Consider the following 8300-nt stretch of genomic DNA (forward strand, 5'->3'; position numbering starts at 1 on the left):
TCTACGATAGAAAAGCTGTTGTATTTATATTGTCTTTTATGCTTCCTATGTTGACTTCTTAGACCCTAACTCTTCCATCTGGTGGAGCAACGCCTCAGAGTTAAGTCTAGGATGCCCGAAACGTCGAAATGATCGTTACTTTCGCACTGGTTGCAATTTGGTCATGCTATACAATGGGAAAACTGTTGTATTTATTCCGTATTTTATGCTTCTGGCGATGACTTCTTATGCCCTAACTATTCCATCTGGTGGAACAACGCCCTAGGGTGAAGCCTAGGTTGCCCGGAACGTAGAAATGACCATCACTTTCAAACTGGTTGCAATTAATCCTTTTATACGATGGAAAAACTGTTGCATTTTTATTGCATTTTATGCGTCGGGCGTTGACTTCTAAGGCCCTAACTATTCAGTCTGTTGGAGCAACGCCCTAGGGTGAAGCCTAGGTTGCCCGGAACGTAGAAATGACCATAACTTTCACACTGGTTGCAATAATTCGTTTTATACGATGGAAAAGCTGTTGTATTTATATCGTATTTTATGCTTCTGGCGTTGACTTCTTATGCTCTAACTATTCCATCTGGCGGAATAACGCCCTAGGGTGAAGCCTAGGTTGCCCGCAAAGTAGAAATGACCATAACTTTCATACTGGTTGCTATCATTCGTTGTATACGATGGAAAAACTGTTATATTTATATTGTATTTTATGCTTCTGGCGTTGACTTCTTAGGCCCCAACTGTTCGATCTGGTGGAACAACTCCCTAGAGTGAAGCCTTGGTTGCCCGGAACGTAGAATTGGCCATCACTTTCAAACTGGTTGCAATTATTCGTTTTATACGATGGAAAAACTGTTGTGTTTATATTGTATCTTATGCTTCTGGCGTTGACTTCTAAGGCACTAACTATTCGATCTGTTGGAGCAACGCCCTAGAGTGAAGCCTAGGTTGCCCGGAACGTAGAAATGACCATCACTTTCAAACTGGTTGCAATTATTCCTGTTATAGGATGGAAAGACTGTTGTATTTTTATTGTATTTTATGCTTCAGGCGTTGACTTCTGTGGCCGTAGCTATTCGATGTGGTGGAAGAACGCCATAGAGTGAAGCCTGGGTTGCCCGGTACGTTGAAATGACCATAACTTTCATACTGGTTGCATTTATTCGTTTTATATGATGGAAGAACTGTTGTACTTATATTGTATTTTATGCTGCTGGCGTTCACTTCTTAGCCGCTAACTATTCGATCTGGTGGAACAACGCCCTAGAGTGACGCCTAGGTTGCCTATAACGTAGAAATGACCATCACCTTCAAAAGGGTTGCAATTATTCCTGTTATAGGATGGAAAGAGGGTAGTATTTTTATTGTATTTTATACTTCAGGCGTTGACTTCTGAGGCCGTAGCTATTCGATGTGGTGGAAGAACGCCATAGAGTGAAGCCTAGATTGCCCGGAACGTAGAAATGGCCATAAGTTTCATACTGGTTGCAATAATTCCCTTTATACGATGGAAAAACTCTTGTATGTATATTGTATTTTATGCTTCTGGCGTTCACTTCTTAGGCCCTAACTATTCGTTATGGTGGAGCAACGCCCTAGAGTGAAGCCTAAGTTGCCCGGAACGTAGCAATTACCATCACTTTCAAGCTGGTTGCAAATATTCCTGTTATATGATGGAAAAACTGTTGTATTTTTATTGCATTTTATGTTTCGGGCATTAACTTCTAAGGCCCTAACTATTCAATCTGTAAGAGCAACGCCCTAGGGTGTAGCCTAGGTTGCCCGTAAAGTAGAAATGACCATAGCTTTCATACTGGTTGCAATTATTCGTTTTGTATGATGGAAAAACTGTTGTATTTATATTGTATTTTATGCTTCTGGCGTTCACTTCTTAGGCCCTAACTATTCGATCTGTTGGAGCAACGCCCTAGAGTAAAGCCTAGGTTGCCCGGAACCTAGAAATGACCATCACTTTCAAACTGGTTGCAATTACTCCTGTTATAGGATGGAAAGACTGTTGTATTTTTATTGTATTTTATGCCTCAGGCGTTGACTTCTGAGGACGTAGCTATTCGATGTGGTGGAAGAACGCCATAGATTGAAACCTGGGTTGCCCGGCACGTAGAAATGACCATAACTTTCATACTGGTTGCAATTATTCGTTTTATATGATGGAAGAACTGTTGTATTTATATTGTATTTTATGCTTCTTGCGTTCACTTCTTAGGCCCTAACTATTCAGTCTGTTGGAGCAACGCCCTAGGGTGAAGCCTAGGTTGCCCGGAACGTAGAAATGACCATAACTTTCACACTGGTTGCAATAATTCGTTTTATACGATGGAAAAGCTGTTGTATTTATATCGTATTTTATGCTTCTGGCGTTGACTTCTTATGCTCTGACTATTCCATCTGGCGGAATAACGCCCTAGGGTAAAGCCTAGGTTGCCCGCAAAGTAGAAATGACCATAACTTTCACACTGGTAGCAATTACTCGTTTTATACGATGGAAAAACTGTTGTATTTATTTTGTATTTTATGCTTCGGGCGTTGACTTCTAGGGCCCCAACTTTCCGATCTGGTGGAACAACTCCCTAGAGTGAAGCCTAGGTTGCCCGGAACGTAGAATTGGCCATCACTTTCAAACTGGTTGCAATTATTCGTTTTATACGATGGAAAAACTGTTGTGTTTATGTTGTATTTTATGCTTCTGGCGTTGACTTCTAAGGCACTAACTATTCGATCTGGTGGAGCAACGCCCTAGAGTAAAGCCTAGGTTGCCCGGAACGTAGAATTGGCCATCACTTTCAAACTGGTCGCAATTACTCCTGTTATATGATGGAAACACTGTTGTATTTTTTTTGCATTTTATGGTTCGGGCGTCGAGTTCTAAGGCCCTAACTATTCAATCTGTTGGAGCAACGCCCCAGGGTGAAGCCTAGGTTGCTCGGAAAGTAGAATTGACCATAAGTTTCAAACTTGTTGCAATTATTCGTTTTATACGATGGAAAAACTGTTGTATTTATATTGTATCTTATGCTTCTGGCGTTGACTTCTAAGGCCCTAGCTGTTCGATCTAGTGGAGCAACGCCCTAGAGTGAAGCCTAGGTTGCCCGGAAATGAGAAATGACCATCACTTTCAAACTGGATGCAATTATTCCTGTCATATGATGGAAACACAGTTGTATTGTTTTTTGCATTTTATGGTTCGGGCGTTGACTTCTAAGGCCCTAACTATTCAATCTGTTGGAGCAACGCCCTAGGGTGAAGCATAGGTTGCTCGGAAAGTGGAAATGTCCATAAGTTTCATACTGGTTGCAATTATTCGTTTTATACGTTGGAAAAACTGTTGTATTTATATTGTATTTTATGCTTCTGGCGTTCACTTCTTAGGCCCTAACTATTCGATCTGGTGGAGCAACGCCCTAGGGTGAAGCCTAGGTTGCCCGGAACGTAGAAATGACCATAGCTTTCACACTGGTTGCAATTACTCGTGTTATCCGATGGAAAAACTGTTGCATCTTTATTGCATCTTATGCTTCTGGCGTTGACTTCTAAGGCCCTAACTGTTCGATCTGGTGGAGCAACGTCCTAGAGTGAAGCCTAGGTTTCCCGGTACGTCGGAATGACCATTACTTTCACACTAGTTGCAATAATTCCTGTTGTACGATGGAAAAACTGTTGTATTTTTATTGTATTTTATGCTTCTGGCGCTGAGTTCTGAGGTCGTAGCTATTCGATGTGGCGGAAGAACGCCATAGAGTGAAGCCTAGGTTGCCCGGAACGTAGAAATGACCATAACTTTCACAATGGCTGCTATTCTTCGTTTTATACGATGGAAAAACTGTTATATTTATATTGTATTTTATGCTTCTGGCGTTGATTTCTTAGGCCCAAACTATTCGATCAGGTGGTGCAACGCCCTACAGTGGAGCCTAGGCTGCCCGGAACGTAGATATGTCCATAACCTTCACACAGGTTGCAATTATTCGTTTTATACGGTGTAAAGGCTGTTGTATTTATTTTGTATTTTATTCTTCTGGTGTTGACGTCTTAGGCCCTAACTATTCGATCTGGTGGAACAGCGTCGTAGAGTGAAGCCTAGGTTGCCCGGAACGTAGAAATGACCATTACTTTCACACTGTTTGCAATTATTCCTTTTATACGATGGAAAAGCTGTTGTATTTATATCGTATTCTATGCTTCTGGCGTTGACTTCCAAGGCCCTAGCTATTCGATCTAGTGGAGAAACGCCCTATAGTGATGCCTAGGTTGCCCGGAAAGGAGAAATGACCATCACTTTCAAACTGGATGCAATTATTCCTGTTATATGATGGAAACACAGTTGTATTTTTTTTGCATTTTATGGTTGGGGCGTTGTCTTCTAAGGCCCTAACTATTCAATCTGTTGGAGCAACGCCCTACGGTGAAGCCTAGGTTGCTCGGAAAGTGGAAATGTCCATAAGTTTCATACTGGTTGCAATTATTCGTTTTATACGTTGAAAAAACTGTTATATTTATATTGTATTTTATGCTTCTGGCGTTCACTTCTTAGGCCCCAACCATTCGATCTGGTGGAGCAACGCCCTAGGGTGAAGCCTAGGTTGCCCGGAACGTAGAAATGACCATAACTTTTACACTGGTAGCAATTATTCGTTTTATACAATGGAAAAACTGTTCTATTTATTTTGTATTTTATGCTTCGGGCGTTGACATCTAAGGCCCTAACAGTTTGATCTGGTGCAGCAACGCCCTAGAGTGAAGCCTAGGTTGCCCGGAACGTAGAAATGACCATAACTTTAACACTGGTTGCTATTATTCGGTTTATACGATGGAAAAACTGTTATATTTATATTGTATTTTATGCTTCTGGCGTTCACTTCTAAGGCACTAACTATTCGATCTGGTGGAGCAACGCCCTAGAGTAAAGCCTAGGTTGCCCGGAACGTAGAATTGGCCATCACTTTCAAACTGGTCGCAATTACTCCTGTTATATGATGGAAACACTGTTGTATTTTTTTTGCATTTTATGGTTCGGGCGTCGAGTTCTAAGGCCCTAACTATTCAATCTGTTGGAGCAACGCCCCAGGGTGAAGCCTAGGTTGCTCGGAAAGTAGAATTGACCATAAGTTTCAAACTTGTTGCAATTATTCGTTTTATACGATGGAAAAACTGTTGTATTTATATTGTATCTTATGCTTCTGGCGTTGACTTCTAAGGCCCTAGCTGTTCGATCTAGTGGAGCAACGCCCTAGGGTGAAGCATAGGTTGCTCGGAAAGTGGAAATGTCCATAAGTTTCATACTGGTTGCAATTATTCGTTTTATACGTTGGAAAAACTGTTGTATTTATATTGTATTTTATGCTTCTGGCGTTCACTTCTTAGGCCCTAACTATTCGATCTGGTGGAGCAACGCCCTAGGGTGAAGCCTAGGTTGCCCGGAACGTAGAAATGACCATAACTTTCACACTGGTTGCAATTACTCGTGTTATCCGATGGAAAAACTGTTGCATCTTTATTGCATCTTATGCTTCTGGCGTTGACTTCTAAGGCCCTAACTGTTCGATCTGGTGGAGCAACGTCCTAGAGTGAAGCCTAGGTTTCCCGGTACGTCGGAATGACCATTACTTTCACACTAGTTGCAATAATTCCTGTTGTACGATGGAAAAACTGTTGTATTTTTATTGTATTTTATGCTTCTGGCGCTGAGTTCTGAGGTCGTAGCTATTCGATGTGGCGGAAGAACGCCATAGAGTGAAGCCTAGGTTGCCCGGAACGTAGAAATGACCATAACTTTCACAATGGCTGCTATTCTTCGTTTTATACGATGGAAAAACTGTTATATTTATATTGTATTTTATGCTTCTGGCGTTGATTTCTTAGGCCCAAACTATTCGATCAGGTGGTGCAACGCCCTACAGTGGAGCCTAGGCTGCCCGGAACGTAGATATGTCCATAACCTTCACACAGGTTGCAATTATTCGTTTTATACGGTGTAAAGGCTGTTGTATTTATTTTGTATTTTATTCTTCTGGTGTTGACGTCTTAGGCCCTAACTATTCGATCTGGTGGAACAGCGTCGTAGAGTGAAGCCTAGGTTGCCCGGAACGTAGAAATGACCATTACTTTCACACTGTTTGCAATTATTCCTTTTATACGATGGAAAAGCTGTTGTATTTATATCGTATTCTATGCTTCTGGCGTTGACTTCCAAGGCCCTAGCTATTCGATCTAGTGGAGAAACGCCCTATAGTGATGCCTAGGTTGCCCGGAAAGGAGAAATGACCATCACTTTCAAACTGGATGCAATTATTCCTGTTATATGATGGAAACACAGTTGTATTTTTTTTGCATTTTATGGTTGGGGCGTTGTCTTCTAAGGCCCTAACTATTCAATCTGTTGGAGCAACGCCCTACGGTGAAGCCTAGGTTGCTCGGAAAGTGGAAATGTCCATAAGTTTCATACTGGTTGCAATTATTCGTTTTATACGTTGAAAAAACTGTTATATTTATATTGTATTTTATGCTTCTGGCGTTCACTTCTTAGGCCCCAACCATTCGATCTGGTGGAGCAACGCCCTAGGGTGAAGCCTAGGTTGCCCGGAACGTAGAAATGACCATAACTTTTACACTGGTAGCAATTATTCGTTTTATACAATGGAAAAACTGTTCTATTTATTTTGTATTTTATGCTTCGGGCGTTGACATCTAAGGCCCTAACAGTTTGATCTGGTGCAGCAACGCCCTAGAGTGAAGCCTAGGTTGCCCGGAACGTAGAAATGACCATAACTTTAACACTGGTTGCTATTATTCGGTTTATACGATGGAAAAACTGTTATATTTATATTGTATTTTATGCTTCTGGCGTTCACTTCTTAGGCCCCAACCATTCGATCTGGTGGAGCAACGCCCTAGGGTGAAGCCTAGGTTGCCCGGAACGTAGAAATGACCATAACTTTTACACTGGTAGCAATTATTCGTTTTATACAATGGAAAAACTGTTCTATTTATTTTGTATTTTATGCTTCGGGCGTTGACATCTAAGGCCCTAACAGTTTGATCTGGTGCAGCAACGCCCTAGAGTGAAGCCTAGGTTGCCCGGAACGTAGAAATGACCATAACTTTAACACTGGTTGCTATTATTCGGTTTATACGATGGAAAAACTGTTATATTTATATTGTATTTTATGCTTCTGGCGTTCACTTCTTAGGCCCCAACTATTCGACCTGGTGGAACAACACCGTAGAGTGAAGCCTAGGTCGCCCGGAACGTAGAAATAACCATTACTATCACACTGTTTGGAATTATTCCTTTTATACGATGGAAAAGCTGTTGTATTTATATCGTATTTTGTGCTTCTGGCGTTGACTTCTAAGGCCCTAGCTATTCGATCTAGTGGAGCAACGCCCTAAAGTGAAGCCCAGGTTGCCCGGAAAGGAGAAATGACCACCACTTTCAAACTGGATGCAATTATTCCTGTTATATGATGGAAACACAGTTGTATTTTTTTTGCATTTTATGGTTCGGGCGTTGACTTCTAAGGCCCTAACTATTCAATCTGTTGGAGCAACGCCGTAGGGTGAAACCTAGGTTGCTCGGAAAGTGGAAATGTCCATAAGTTTCATACTGGTTGCATTTATTCGTTTTATACGTTGGAAAAACTGTTGTATTTATATTGTATTTTATGCTTCTGGCGTTCACTTCTTAGGCCCTAACTATTCGATCTGGTGGAGCAACGCCCTAGGGTGAAGCCTAGGTTGCCCGGAACGTAGAAATGACCATAACTTTTACACTGGTAGCAATTATTCGTTTTATACAATGGAAAAACTGTTGTATTTATAATGTATTTTATGCCTCTGGCGTTGACTTCTAAGGCCGTAGCTATTAGATGTGGTGGAGCAACGCCCTAGAGTGACGCCTAGGGTGCTCGGAACGTAGAAATGACCATTACTTTCACACTGGTTGCAATTATTCGTTTTATACGATGAAAAAGCTGTTGTATTTTTTTTTGCATTGTATGGTTCGGGCGTTGAATTCTAAGGCCCTAACTATTCAATTTGTTGGAGCAACGCCCTAGGGTGAAGCCTAGGTTGCTCGGAAAGTAGAAATGACCATAAGTTTCATACTGGTTGCAATTATTCGTTTATACGATGGAAAAACTGTTGTATTTATATTGTATTTTATGCTTCTGGCGTTGACTTCTTAGGCCCTAAATATTCGATCTGGTGGAACACCGCCCTAGAGTGAAGCCTAGGTTGCCCGGAACGTAGAAATGACCATAACTTTCACACTGGCTGCTATTCTTCGT

The sequence above is a fragment of the Calliopsis andreniformis genome, unplaced genomic scaffold, assembly GCF_051401765.1.
Source record: "Calliopsis andreniformis isolate RMS-2024a unplaced genomic scaffold, iyCalAndr_principal scaffold0063, whole genome shotgun sequence".
In the NCBI taxonomy this organism is placed as follows: domain Eukaryota; kingdom Metazoa; phylum Arthropoda; class Insecta; order Hymenoptera; family Andrenidae; genus Calliopsis; species Calliopsis andreniformis.